The 15,729-nt window shown below is 33.8% G+C and overlaps 1 protein-coding gene and 1 long non-coding RNA gene across 3 annotated transcripts in view; one reads left to right on the top strand and one right to left on the bottom strand.

The window, feature by feature from the left end:
• Window positions 1-533: 533 nt before the first annotated feature.
• On the bottom strand, window positions 534-11,659 carry LOC141447194 (uncharacterized). Its single transcript, XR_012454204.1, has 5 exons — window positions 10,390-11,659; window positions 8,616-8,742; window positions 3,239-3,378; window positions 942-1,052; window positions 534-821 (listed from the first exon to the last, which is right to left on the bottom strand). It is a non-coding gene; the product is annotated as an uncharacterized lncRNA (long non-coding RNA).
• LOC141447126 (uncharacterized) overlaps window positions 5,557-15,729 on the top strand; it is a 31,842-nt gene continuing 21,669 nt past the window's right edge. The window contains exon 1 of one of the 2 annotated variants that reach the window (XM_074114346.1): window positions 5,557-5,607. The gene's annotated coding sequence lies outside the window, so the exon portion shown is untranslated. Of the gene's footprint in view, window positions 5,608-12,013; window positions 12,218-15,729 lie in introns of those variants that run through there. The other variant, XM_074114363.1, reaches the window with a different exon arrangement.

Here is a 15,729-nt window from a genome sequence, read left to right as displayed (position 1 = left end):
TTTTTATTTTAAGTTAACAAATAATAATTAATAGAGAATAATTTTAATTTAATTATACTAAACAATGCAATTTTGAAAATTCATTTATTATTATTTGAGGAAAAATTTCAAAAGTCCGGTAAAATGTACTTCCTGCATCAGTAGAACATTATGTAGTAGGAGCTCAATGTAAACTCTTAGTAAGAAGGCGCGGCAGCATGGAAGGGTCATTATCAGCAAATCAGAAACCAGTAAGTCTGCTCTCTATTTTGCAATTTTGATACTTGATGCGGATTGGCTGAATCTATTGTACATTCTACAAAATGGAGATACTCACCCTGCTGATTTCTAATTGGCTGACATTCTTCCATATTTTTCATTGAGCTCCTTTGACGTTATACACTCCTGATACAAATTGTAGTTTTACCACGCGCATGGGCACGGATATTAATTAAATATTTTTTATATGTTTTTTGGATACTTTTAAAAGGAATAATGCATCTATCATTTTTAAGAAAACTTGTGAATTTAATTATTAAATTACTCATTCGTTAGTTTAATAATTTTTATTACATTATTTATTCTTCATTTAAAAAATTGTCAATTTAATTTCTATATTATTTGTTCTCTTATGAACTAAATCTAGTGTAAAAAAAAGTTGCGAGTCTAAGGAAGAGCTAATTATGGGCAGTAAGCAAATTACGTTTGAAGACAATCGTAGAAGTTTTCAAGAAATCCTCAAAGAGCCGAAGAATCGATTCCAATAGATTGGCACTTCCAGTTGTCTGATTTTGTCCAAATGCTCATTGCGGGGTCGCCCCCCATGATGGCCACTTATACCCCTAAAATCAAATTTAATAAATAATTTAATTAAAATTCGTGTCCATGCGCGTGGTAAAACGCAAATTAGTATCAGGAGAGCATAACGTTAATGAGATTTTCCATATTTGCGTTATACTGACCAATATGTGGAAAACTTTTTCTTTTTTTTGGATTCAGAGGACGTCAAAGCCAATATTTCCGGTAAGAGCTTGAAATAGAAAATCTGCACGATTGCTATACTTCCTCTTCACCTATTGCAGTGAAATTAAAACAGAAGTTTACCAACTATTCTTGAAAATGGCATAATTTCTTTTCTAAGATTAGAGAATCGATAAATATATACATTTATAATATTTATCTTCGCAATAATTCAAGCGATTAAGTTATTACGCTAGTTAATATGTACATCGGGAATATCTAGTGACGTAGTTACATATTCTTGTAATTCATATATAAGAATATTTTAAATATATGTATAAAGAAGGATATAAGAAATTAATGTGTGAGATTGCATAAATATTGGCATTAGATTGTGATAATAATGTGGCGCCCAGTTTGGTAAGGACGTTTTATTCTAAGCACATTTAATATTTATTACCTATAATTCTGTTTTATTTATTTATTATATAGACTTTAATATAGTTATAAAGTGCTGGTTGGTTGGAATACGAGTAATGTATAATACATTAAAAATATACATAATGTAAGGGGAGAGTGAAGCTGAGGAGTGCTTTGACCAGCCAGCCGGTCACTATCTTGGAGGAGTGTGTAGACAAGAGTAGAAGATTCAGTTGACTACCTGGTACACACCCTGTATGGGATACGATTATCTGTCAAGTCAGAGAGAACAGCTGGGTGGTGGATATTAGAAGTGCAAGAAATGTTGGGACGACCTGTCAATCAATTCCATCCGATCCGCTAGACTCCTGGTGGAAAGAAGTATTTGTAAGCCGTTTGTGGTTATAGCTGGTTCTAACTGTTTCAAGTAAATACCATATGCAACTGTTTGGTCTTCGTTATTCAATTTTGTTATTCATTTATCTGAAGTAGTATTTCTCAAATGAGGAATTCTGTAGATTAAGAAGTAATAAGTGGGTAAAGTCTTCTGAAAGGTGGTTCTTTATTCTTCTGTTTTCAACATTCTTTTGTTACTGCAAAAGAAGAATTTTAATCGGGCTTAAGTTTTCATGTTTTGTGGTCCCTTGAGTCCAAAAGTAAAAAAAAAAAATAGATCAATCCGCTAGTTCGGTCGTACTCAACATCTGTATCTGTCGGTGATTAATTTCATCTTTTCCGCCGTCGCCTCTTCCCGCGCTTGTTCGCGCCAAACATCTGCAGCTTCGTTTCTATAACCTTCGTAGTTGCGTTTATCTCATTTGTTTCCAGGATACAAGACAGTGCATCTCATCTGCTGGTAAGAAGAAGAAGGAGCAGCAACCGCCTTCCTGCATCTTTTAAATATTCATGTCTTCACCTTAAACAATGTTTTCTTCATCTTCTTCTCTAGGGATAGTCCAGAATTCTTATTTTCGCCCTTTTTACGGCCCTGGCTCTTTCTGCCTTGACCCCACCTTGTGTCCAACCTTGTGACGAGGTAGTGGGGCTTACGTATTAAGGACACTAGAAACTAACCCTTTCTGAACATTTCGCGTTTTCGCATCTGGGTATACACCGCTAGAACCTGACAAAGTGAGCCCCAGAATGAACTTTTTACTGTTCATAGCTACTTCTCCAGGAACATATTGCGAACTCATGGGATTATATTAGATTTGCACAAAGAAGCTTGTGACTCTTGTGAATGAGGACAGCAGAATCTCTCCTCTTTCATAAAATCCCCCAACCAGTACTTTATGCAATATCGTCTTCTTTCATCTCAAGTACCAAAAGTATATCGCAAACTAAGAGTGCAGGAAAAATGCAAATAGGATGCATGAGGCGGTTGAAGCTCTGAATTGACTAGTTCCACCCTTTGGAGATGTTTCTTCAGAAAAATTTGATGCAGTCGCAAATGTTCTCTTAGTAAATTGAAAAATTAATTCAGTAGAGTGGCACTTCCGGTACTTAGATATTGTCCAACATCTTTTTATTTATTTCATTGTTGCAAAATTTGGAGGATCTTAACCGCAATGAAATTTTTACAAAACAATCTCAAATATCTAAATTTTAGGGGAAGAAAGATTATTGCCAATCTCAATCATTATTTGTTTTATTGCCAAGCTTCGATCCAGGAATTAGGTTATCTAAACTTAGCAATATTTTGACAATATCTTATCTTATGGAAAGCTTGGCAATAAAAAGAAATATAAAAATTATGCTTGAAATCGGCAATATTCTTTCTTCCCTTCGAATTAATGAATCAGTCACCAAAAAAAGATGAACATTCTCCAGTACAAATTGTAACTGCAGACCAATTTTTAAAGTATTCAGAGCATCTTACCTGGTGAAAACTCAGAACCCAAACCCTGCACGATCAATGAGTGAGAGATGGTAATCAATAAATTAAGATTAATTAATCTTTAATTTTATAACTTCACAGGACAGCTGCGAATTAATTTGTTAGGACCGTCACGAAAAGTGCTGTAAAAAATAAATAAAGTTTGGTAGAATAGTGTATTTTCAGTTTTTTGAATTATCTAACTGTCTAGACGTAGAAATTACAATAGAAACATTTAAAATAGCAATAATTTTAAATTATATTTATTTAAAATAAAAGAAAGAAAGAAGAAACGTCTACAAAATGAAGATAAAAGATCAACATACCCTTGTACACACCAACGAAACAATAGCTAGAACTTTATTATTGTCAGCAGAATGTTGAAAGTGGCCTACCTGTGTGTAAAATACCTTTCAGCGGCACTCCTTATAGAGAAGCTGAGAGAATATGGCAATGTGCGGCCAAGAAAGGAATAAAACTCACTTTCCGGCTGGACAAGAAGTGCACAAGTTCCGTTAGCGGTCGTTCTCTTTCCAGGAAACTGTACGATCCAACGCGTGGGCTTGACATAGCCGACCGTCCGTCTGTCCGTGGGGTCGCTCTAAATGGATCTCTATTTATCAGGATGTGCGTTTGCCTTCAAACTCCCTTCATCGTGTACAGATCGACCTTGTCGTCTTCCTTTTAGCCACTCTTCAGCTCCACTCACGGCTTCCTCTTTTCATCTTCTTTTTGGAACATTAAACAATACTAGTCTTCTGAATCAAATCAGAGAGATTTGTGATATTTAATTAGAGCAACCAAAATGAACAGTTTCCAATGTATTCTGAGATTTACGTCCTCAGCAGCGTGAATGAAAATTGTTTAGATACTCACACAGAGGGGAGAAGGAGCAAAATCTGAACTCTATCTGCACTAGTAGACCTAAACTTGTAGGAGGAAGCCCACGGTATTGAAGAATAGCACATCTTCAATCTCACACTTCATAATCTTTCTAAGAAGTGGCCGAAGGGAGTCCTCCTCGGAATATCTCGGGAAGTTCCATAGGGAAATAGAATGGAGGATAAAGAGATAGGGAGCACAATGGCCCCAAAACCACTCTCTTCCCAGTACTTCTTTTCGCACAGTCCAAGGAAGGCATAGTGGTTACTCTACTGGGAACTAGGCGCCCCATCGGAGAAAGATACTTTTCCTGAATAACGTGAGATTAGTGGCTTAGGCATTGTCAGAAAGCCTGTTTTGTAGTAGAGGATATACTCTCCTCTCTTGAGCGGTGACTGCGTCTCCTCAGAGTAAGTTGCCTTTCTTAGTGAAGTTGGGCTTAGAGGACATTTGACTTCCACAAAAAGCCTTTATAAATTTTGACCAAAAATGATTTTGTGACAGATATAAAAAAAGTCTTTTCATATTTTGTTCTGAACGCTTTTGTGTCATTTTTAGCGTCAATTAGTTTCTTGTACTTTCATTGCATTGTGGACATTCCATTTTTACTGTTGTCCAGAATGGCTAAGAATGACATAATTGTCATAACCCCAGCGAGGACTATTTTTCCTTGGCGAGCCTCAACTTCCGTCTGCCAAATTAGGCGATCTAAATGGGGTACTTTACCGTTTTATACAAATATACATAGTAGTATTTATCCGCAGATCTTCCGAACTGGTGACCTCTCACTTACAATAATCTCATAAACCTCTTCACCAAAACTCGTCTCAATTTTTCATTTGGTTACCTCTTTTTCGGAATGTTGAATTGCACCAAAAGAGAAATGAGTTCTTTTTTAAAATGCTTGTATGCGTTCATTTTCTAGGTAAGTGACTCAGAATTAGGTCACCTCACATAGAGTTTTCTATTAACTAGGCTAGATTATAAGAAATGAGTATTCATTCTATTAGAAAAACTGAATTATGATGAGGAAAGTGGTATATTGGAGCAAAACTAGGACATGATGGAGTCCTATCATGCCTGTATGACAAATGATGAATTGTTTATAAGAAGCTAGAAGTGAAAGTATGTCTGATGTGTTCGTAGAGCGTATTGAGAAAAAAGAGATAATGTTTAGAGTAGATTATTGCAAGGTATTAACCAGCTTTGGAAGGGTGAAAGGTTAAACTATGACAAACCTCTTAGGCCACCTACTACTTTTCCGTACGCCTTCAAGAACTTCAACGAAGCTAACAGTCTATTCAGAGGAGAAAGAAAGAAAGATTGCGAGAAGGGGAGGTTTGTCAGACTCTGAGTGTGAGGTTTGTAGTAGAATCGTGTCGCGTGTTGCCAAGGTGTTGGCACGCATGCTCATTTCGCTCACATGTTCATTCCAAGATACAATTTGCCCACCAAAGTGGACAGTCTTGGATTGGACACCATGAACTACGGTATGTACTTGAAAGTTGCATTTATTTCGCACACAGATGTTTAAACACAGAAAGAAACAAGAAAAGAAATATAAACACACTTTCCTCTGATGCAATTGCACATTATAAGTTTTGTTATCTACTCAGACAAAAATAATCATCTGACAGTTTTGCAAACTACAACTTTTTGCATAGACAAATGCTAGGTGTTACGCGAAAATTTAATCTCCAGTAAATGTAATTATTACAATTCTAATCTAAAATTGTCGGCAGACGTTTAGTTGCACTTAAACAATCGTAAACAATTGGTTCTAATGCAGCTATAGTAAGAACTAAAGTACGAGTATGATTACACCGTTGAACTGTAGTCAGCATCATGCCTCATAATACTTACAATGATGTAAAAAATTACCAGAAATCAGATTCCACTTTGTTTTAAATGTTTAACGATTTCTTCATTGTTTCAAGGAGAAAAAAAAAAGATTATTTCAGTCATAATTTTTTACTTGAATTAATGCCATGCTTTCGATCTAGGGGCATCTTCAGGTCCCTAAACATTCAGGATGGAAAGCACACCAACCTTTAAGGCAAACGTCCATAATGCAAAACATATGAAAATTGTTAATAAGAACAAGTCCTGGAGGCAACACTTTATGTTTATTTTAATCCTGGCCATAAAAGTAGATGATAGAGACAGAAAAAGTAGAAATCTAGACGAACTGGAAGCCAATTCGGTGGTTTTCCTTGTATTTTACCTTTCATTATCCAAATGAAGGCAACCCTTCTTGTTTATTTTAACCCTGGCCATAAAAGTAAGTGACAGAGACAGAAAAAATAGAAATCTAGACGAACTGGAAGCCAATTCCGTGATTTTCCCTTGTATTTTACGTTTCAATTTCCAAATGAAGGCTACCCTTCTTGTTTATTTCAGCCCTGGCCACAAAAGTAGTTGACAAATATAGAAAAAGTAGAAAAATTGCCTCAATCAGTAGAATTTCGCTTATATTACAATTAATCTAGAATTAAGTAAATTTACTAATTAAATAATTAAAACCGTGATCATGTTGAACGCAATACTAGTGAGTAATTATTGTGACTCGAGTTACAGTTTTAAGAAGAATAAACACGCTGTGGTCAGCATTATTCAATATGTCACCCACATTATTAAATAACTTGCTGGCTACAATGTTCTTTATTGTTTTAGAATGTATACATACATACAGTAGTGTGTAGTATATACACAGAAGTAATTTTCTTAGAAAACATACAATAGCAGAGATGATTGTTGTTCGGTTAATATTCTAAACTGTGCAATGATTACAATGAAGGTGTGATGATTGAATTAAAAAATAAGATGAAAATGTAAAATTACTTCGAAAGGGAGTGAAAATGGTTTTTTTGTTTGTATTAAAAAGAAATATTACATTATTTTTGTAATAAAACACTTTCTGGAACAAGAATTACATTTTTTAATCAGTTTTTACATCTTGACGATTTCATTAATTTTGTTAATAATTTCAAAGCGGCGGTTTTGGCTCTACTAATTGCATATCTCCCACGTAAATTCAAACCCTAAAGTTTAACTAAATTAATGAAAAATCAAACTTCATTTTTTTACCAAACATTAAAAGAGAACTACAGTGAAAACAGGGCATAGCACATGACATGCCATATCTGAATCGAGAGAATACTGTTTTATATTCCATCTTTTCGTCGATATTAAAAAATAGCTTAACGCTTTGATTCATCTGCAATCGCCTAGTAAGAACATTTTAATTTATCACAGCATCCCAAGATCGCTCAAACTGAGAACCTCTGTTCGAAATGAAACAATGATAACAAAAAAAAAACTAAATTAAGTAAAAACTCGTTGAGTAGTCACAATATGGAAGAAGAAGAAACTATTAATGGATGCTGAATAGAAAGGCAGGGCGAGATCTAATGGAAGGAAATCAGAGAAATAAAACATAACGATTGATAACATACATAAAACATAATGATCTAGGTTGTGTTAAATGGGAAAGAAAGGAAATGGCAAATGAGTTCTTTAAACTCTTTCAAAGACGAAACAAAATTCTAATAATCACTTTTAATAAATAAAGAGATCAATTAAAATATTGATGCATTCAAGCTAGCATAACGGAACAATAAAGTAACCTCGCGCCTGTTCAATTTGTTGCCATTTAGCGTGCTAAAATATAATTATTCACTTTACTAGAATAACAGCAATATTTCTCGCTAAAGGAAATAAATTTTATTATTAGACTTTTTTAAATTAAATTTCCCAAATGTCTGCCCATCCTTTATGTTATTTCATTAAACAAAACTAATCTTTAAAATTAATTAATAAATTAAATATGTCATAATGTATGGTAAAGCGAAGATAAAAGTGGCTGCACTGTAAATTAAGTAGAGATTATTTTGTATAATTATGTATTGCACCCTTGATACACAATCACGTGACGTGACTCTAGTTCATGCATATTTTAATGGGTAATTCAACCTTTATCATTACACATATTAATTATTTAACATCCTTGAATATTAAATAAATTATTACAACACGAGGTTCCAGAGTTGTCGAGAAAACCTATGTACAGGAAATAAAACAATCCGATTTTGAACACTTGGTCGATTTTCTCTCACTACAATTCTTGACATTCAAACATTCAAATTCAGTAAAAAACTGACATGTTTTAAATTATTTTACTCTGGCAGGTTTTACGACTGTATAATAAGTGGTCGGAGGCGATTGGTAGGTATCTACACGACTTATTTATGATCGCATTCGCAGGTAGAGCACCCTTAAACATCTAAGGATTTCACCAAACCCAACTCTCAGCGTAAGGACTAAAAAGGCTCTTGGCGCTTCTGGCTTCAGGAAACAAAAAAGAAAACCTTTTTGACGTAACAGCTAATAAGATATAGGTCCAAGAAATCTAAGAACTGTTTGTTAAAATGGAATCAGACAAATTTTTACGGTTATTTCAATCCCTAGACATTACGATTTATGGTAAAACCATACCTACCTCTTTAATCTACCAATTGCGTGACTCCAGTTCTAAGTTCCACAACCTTTGTTTTTACAAAAATATAATTTCTTATTAAGTCGTCTTACACCATATTACTTTAAGACGTTCTTTATTTATCCAGTCACTGCAAAACATACTTTAGTAAAAATAGATCATTGATCCGTTTATGATTTCAGCAATAGAAAATTGTACAATACGTTAATATACATATATTTTGTTTTATAGGCCTTCAAAGATATGTACTAATTTAAGATAATAAGATAAAAGTTTTAATTGAAATAAAATTTTGTATTACAACCGCCACAATTGGGTCATGTTCACTAGAATCTGGGTCAGATCTAGATTAATTGAGAAAGTTTATTGTAAAATTCTGAATAACTTGTAACATTCACTTGAAATAGTTTGACAATTAGTAAATTTTATAGACCAAATCATTGCCTTAATAAAAACAAAAATTATTTTCTCATTGTTTGAGTACGTGTAATTTTGAAAAAAGTTATTCCATAATCGTTCGGGAAATTTGAAAATGATTGGCCATCGTCAGATTCTCCTGTTTCAATGTTTGGTCTATACGATATAATCAGCAGAAGCAAGGCTTATATGAGAAACGTAAAGATTTTCAAGCCTAAATTTAAAGGACTTTTGATATAGATTCAGGCCAAATGTCTGATTTCCAAGACGTTCAGATGTATCTAAGAGTTTTGTCACTGCCAAAAAACAATAACCATGCTTTTTTTTCAAGAAAAAAGTGATTCTATCTTTTCTAGAACAGAATCGACTCGGATAGCTGAGCCGAATGTTGTAGGACTTATCAGTTAGAGTGCCCTAAATCTCGGACGTTCTTATGGGATCGTTGAGGAATCATTTAACACATTCTCCCGACACACTTACAAAATAACGCTAATACGATTTATGATTATGTATAGACGAAATAACAAGTTTGAATTTTCATTCAACAAAATGGTAAAAAGGTTTTATGGTTGAAAATGAAGTATGGTGGCGTATTAAACCAACTGTAATACCAACTGTAGTTGGCGCATTAAATAAATGATCTAGAGGCGAATCTGGAAAATTAAATGAATTTTTGACGGAAATAAGCACGAGGAACCCAAGTACTTCTCTCGCGTTCCAAAACACTCTACCATATGGGTTCTTTAATGCCCTAAAAACCATACAAAAGGGATGCTAAGTTTGTGCAAAAACCTTCTTAATCACGAAGCACAAGTAAAATGATCCACGAGAAGAGATTTACTTGAAAGAATTAGCTTACACCCTGCCTAAACTCTGAATCAGCAATTTTAAAATGACAACTTCTGTCCGCAATCATCTATAGTGATGAATGCTGTGAAGTCATTTCTTCCAGAAAAGATTCCCTAATGGCAGATTTCGAATCAAAACAATTGAAGAGAGGCCTCGTAACATTGGCAAAACACAAGCTGACTATCAACGTCACTCTATTTCCGCTACCTTTTAAATGCCTCATTCTTCTACTTGGAATTCGATACAAGTTTAGATTCATTTGGTAGTTTTGTCGGCATGTAATAACGGCAACAACATCTAACAGCTTCGAAAAAATGTATTAGTTAACATGAAATGATGATGTTTTACAATTAATAAAAGGTGGGTATAGAAGTGTTTTCAACACACTTTGTACAAAATACAAGCTCATTAACGCGTTATAAATCAACTCAACATAAATAATTATAGATGAGAAGGGAATCTAACTATACACATAACGAACAGGTGCAATGTATAGAGAAAAAATACTTACCAGTATGTAAATACACAATAGATACAATTAACGGTATATAAGGGGATGAATCATAGGAAAATAAAATAAATGTTTAAAAAACTATTGAACCACTGCAGTTACAATGGTCTCCAACTATTTATTGAGGTTAACATTGTCACACAACTTACAATATTGTTTGCTGATCGTTATTTATTTGTTCACTTTTATTTGATTATTGTGGAACATATGGTAGTAACTAAAATCATAACGTCTGATCGCCATTAATTAGAAGAATCTATCGTTTAAAAATAGATCGTTGTGTTAATGTTACGACATTATCTTCCCCTTTCTCATTATAAATAATAACTGGGAACCCCATAGAGATAGGGAACATTCTTAACATACCGGACCTTCTGGAATCTTCATTCACAGTCGTATGCCCTTGTTTGTGGCGCGTGGATAGCTATTAAACTGGACCAATGCGTTTTTTATTTTCATATATTTTTTGTTTTTAATTATTATTATTTTTTTCATGGTTTTTTAATGTTATTTAACTTTATGTCTCTCAATATCATACATAGCAGGAACGGTGACGTATCTTGAAGGCATCCAATAGTGTATTTTCTAAAAGAAAACTTTCCCCCCGAAGTTGTAGCTCTTCTACAGTTGGTAGAAATACAATTAATTTATTTAATTGCCCATGCGTAGGAACTCGCCACATTTTCTAATTGGAAAAACTAATACTGATGTAATAAACTGCAAACAGAACGATAGGAAGTCAAAGGATGAATGAAATTAAAGAGAAAACTTCTCATCCTTTACATTGCGCGAATTCAGGATGGTTTCTCAAATAATTATTCAATGATGTCTATGATACGACTATTATAAGCAATAAGTCAAGACAACCAGCACCTCCTCACGGTGTAATCCGGATTCTCTGCTTCTTGAAGCGACTAATAGGAAAATGACGGTCAGTGGGAATACATTTCGCTGACCTCCCTTGTCTTGCATTCACCTTAACCAACATTGCCTTTCTTTCTTCGCCTTTGTCCGTAGATTGTGAGACGGGCTAGCGGAAATCATGCGCTTCCTTCGGAGTAATGTTTTCTTATCTGACTATCGCGAGGTTGGATGGACATTGAGAACTCCGTCAAAGAGCTTGCGCAGTTAGTAGATGTACTACACTTCTAAGATAGAATTAGATTAACGACTCTTTTACGTGAATCTCAGCATCCTTGCGTACTCGTATTTCGCTTATAATCGTACAAAAAATTCTTGTATTAAACTTCACAACACATTTAGGGCAAGCAAAGTAACTTTTTGTTAGTAACTATGGTTTTAGTGAACCCACAGGTTTATAACACATTTAAATGTTGGACACTTTACAAACGCCTGTAAACGATCACTGACACTTGCCCGAAGCCAGTTTTTTTTGGTAGAAATAGATTTGGTTTTATTAATCCATTCTGTCATCGTTCTATCAGATGGTTGCCCAAATGTTTGCTCAGTCGAAAACATTTTAAAAAAGGCCATTTTCTTTTTGAACAGCTGTAAAAATTGGATTTCTATCAATCAATACATCTGGATGTGTTCGTTTTTCTTCAAACTAGCAGCCATCTTTTGACCAACATCTTGTCTGTTTTTTTTAGGCTTATCTTTATGACGTATCATTATTTTGAACTCTGTACGTTCTTCCAAAAAATGATGGAAAAAAAGGAATACATTTCTTGAATAAATAATGTGAACAGGAAGAAGTAACATTTTAAATTTTTATTCAGTTTTAAATGCTGATGCAACCAATTAAAATTTTCATTTATTTTTGCCCAAAATATCCTGAAGATGGAATTCATTGTCTTCAATTGGTGCGGTAAGTTTTTTTTAAAAAAAAGAACTTCCTTATCGATTTGTAAATGTTTTTTTATTAGACGACATGTGTTTGTTGATTGGAAAACAGATTTCATCAAAATTTGAGCACAATTTTGGTGAATTTCCTTATATATTTATAACTTATATACATGTATATTTCCTTATATATTAAGGTTAGCCTCTGGGATCGGGTTAGAAAAAATTTAAATGTCCGCTAAATTCATTTATACATTTATTTAAACAAAAATTATTGAAACCGCGCGCAGATATTTTATTTTTCATCTTTTTCCGAAATTAATACCAAAAAAGAGGTTTTAAAAAATTTGCCTGTCTTGGATAGCGTTCAAGGAAGACTAATTTTTTTAGGAACAACTGTTTGATATCAATTTAAACTGAATCTAAAACAATTTTTAAAAGAAACATCTAAAGCTGTGTTTTCAGGAAGGTAAGACATTAGGCTCTCTTTGAAGAGCACTCTTCAGTATGTTGGTTGGTTTTAACATCTATATAAAATAAAGTATTAGGTAAATGCCTTACCGAAATTCAAGAAAGCTTTTCGATTTCTCCGTAATACCTCCAAATTTCATTTCAATTTGCATATTACGTATGGCATCACGTTTCTTCTTCAATACGCTTTTATTCTAAGTAACCATGTAACTTACTATGTGAGCTAACTTTCTTCTTAGATCAAATTATATGTTACAAGAAAATCTAATCACGTAAATTGTGGTGAGAATAAGTTATGTAAGTGTTAATAATAGATTTTTCTGATTATCTACAGCTGGCAGTAAAATGACCACACAAGTGAGTTGTTATAATCCAGTTGAAAGCCCTACGCCCTCAGTTGTCGAGTGTCCTACGTCACACATTCTGTGTAAACTCCTAAATCAATAAATAAAAAGGACTCTTCAGGTCAGGAAAATAAATTTAGATAAACAAGATTATAAAATATAAATGATTCCTATTATTTCACTGTCATCGGTCATTACGCCCACTTTATTGTTCTTCTCTTTATTATTGTTTTATTTATTTTATTTTTAGGGCAAAGTTATTTGCCTACAGATTTTCATATTAACTGAAAACATTCTAGAACAATCATTTTTTAAATCTTAGACCTCTTTCTAAAGTTTTTTTAAAATTTAATTGTTTAAATCCATTGATGAAATTGATTAGTATTCCTAGATCAACGAATAAGATTAGATACGAAAAAATTTGATGATATTCTCTTAATGCGATTAACGTTGGATAATTCCTCTAAAACATCTGATAACTTAAGCTGTCTAGAAAGCCCAAATGAAGTCGGGAGTTAAAGACAACTATTTCCTGGTTAAACGCTACTGAAATATTCTGAGGAATGATTCCTAATTAAGAAAACAGCTCTCTCTCATCTGGAGAAATTCTAGCCTGTATTTAGGGATACTCCAGATATTTGTAATGTTACACCCCTTCTTAAGATGTTGTAAGGGCCCGTGTCTATCTCTCTAATCGTGGTGGCCACCCAAACTGTTCTGAATAATCCTAGGAATCAGAGAGCTAGAATGAAATAACCACTTCCTGGTATTAGACACTCCTTCGGAGAGGAGTAACTCTCGCATATCTCACCTGGTAACTACCCAGAAACTATTCCTAAAAGCCCTAAGAAAGCTTGGGTGCAGCTTATTTAGGATGTTCCTTTCCTTGGAGTCTAAATAAATACCTCTCTGCTCTCAAGGTAAGGTTTGCCTTTCCTCATGATCAGGTCACTATCACGCTTTTTGGGGAAAAGCATATGTCCTTCCAAGCCTGACAGGAAAGAATGGCTGTTAACTCTAAGAGGGCACTTGTCAATGATCTCTGGATCTCGTTGACTCAGAGACCTCGTTGCCATCCATCTTTCGACTCTGTTCTCGACTGACTTCTTAGATTGGGTTAGGAAATTCCTGAGGACAACGAATAGTGTTAATTCACAGTAACTCTCTGGCGCCGGATGTTTCTTTATTAGGCTTCGCTTGGTTAATAAGAAGAAAGATTGCCAATTTCGTTCATAACTTTTTTATTTATATTCTACATATATTTATGTTTTTATTTAGCTTTCTACCTAGGGACTAGGTCCCTTCAGGGCTTATAGTTATGAACAATCGAAATATATACCTGTATTTTACACTATACGTGTTCGCCACTGTTGATTATGCACTCTGTTGGCCTCAAAAGTCAGAATAGATAACACACCAACGTTGACTGTCAGCAAAATTTAATCTAAGTAAGCTCTTTTAGAGGACCCAGCCCTAGGTCGAAAGCTTGATCGAAATAAAAAAATCACGACGGAAATTGGTAAAAATCTCTCATCCCTGTCATTATTACTGACAGTTCAAACGTTATTAAAATATTATTTATCGTATCCGATCGTCTTAACATCTGCTGCCTTTGTAAAGTCCCTTTTAAGTCCTTCCTATATCGCCATTATATTAAGATGAAGCTGTTAAAGTTAAGGATTATGACTAAAATAAAAATACTTTAAAAACAATGATTGAACAAATAGGTAATTAATCAGAAGAATTAAGATTTTTTTTTTTGTATTTTAGCTTGACAACATAAAATTAGTAATAACAAACATTCAAAACTCTTTTCAGTGGACCATGCAATACAATACAAATGATTGTTTGGTAAAATTTAAAGTGGATTGAGATATACACGCATTTAATTGACTTTTAAAGTTAAGTTTTGAGTGCGGAGGTGTTGGAAAAAAAGGCGTCTAATTGGATCTAGTTTAATGTGGAAGAGATGTTTTGTGATATTGGAAAGATGCTGGCTGTAGATAATATAAAAGTTTACACGATCATCGAACTTGCCTTGTCACACTTAAGTCTTCACACACTAACACTGATCACTTGATGTAGGAAGTGTTGTGTGGGCGGTGTTGGAGTATACAACTCTTTGACGTTTCGTCCTACATCCGCCTTAAAAACAGGAAAATATTGAATAAATATTTAGGTGTAATGGTGACAATATTCCATTTGTTGATCAGCTGACTTCAGTAGGTTAAGTACGCTGGGATAACCTAATTATTTCCTAATAAAAGGCAGCTAATTTATCGTCACAATAGTTGCGTGGTATGTACTAAATTAAATTTAAAAAAAAACAACAACAAATAATCTCAAAATGTCACAATAATATTACATAAAACTGGTTTCTTAATGTTCGTTCTGCTCGTGGATTCAGTAGGCGATTTTTTAAAGGCACCTTTTGAGCACCTTTAAGAATTTATATACTTTGCAGTAAGTTTCTTGTAGCCTATATCTCTTTTCTCTTATCTACATCAAACATCAAAAGATCACTTGCAACATTTCTGCTTGCATTTGTTTAGTTCATAACATTTAGTAACACTGGGTTCGCATAAAACAATATCAATAAATCTAGCAAAAAGATTTTTTTATATAAACAATTTTTTCGACTTTATAATTTATACGTTAATTTTAAATCATTTATTTTTTACTCCATATTACAGTTCGCTATCCTCCGTAGAGATTTTGTAGC

Source organism: Rhodnius prolixus, unplaced genomic scaffold (genome assembly GCF_049639745.1).
Source record: "Rhodnius prolixus isolate KJV_2025 unplaced genomic scaffold, Rpr scaffold_1, whole genome shotgun sequence".
NCBI lineage: Eukaryota > Metazoa > Arthropoda > Insecta > Hemiptera > Reduviidae > Rhodnius > Rhodnius prolixus.
Note: the sequence above shows the minus strand (reverse complement) of the source record. Positions and strands in the feature narration are given on the sequence as shown.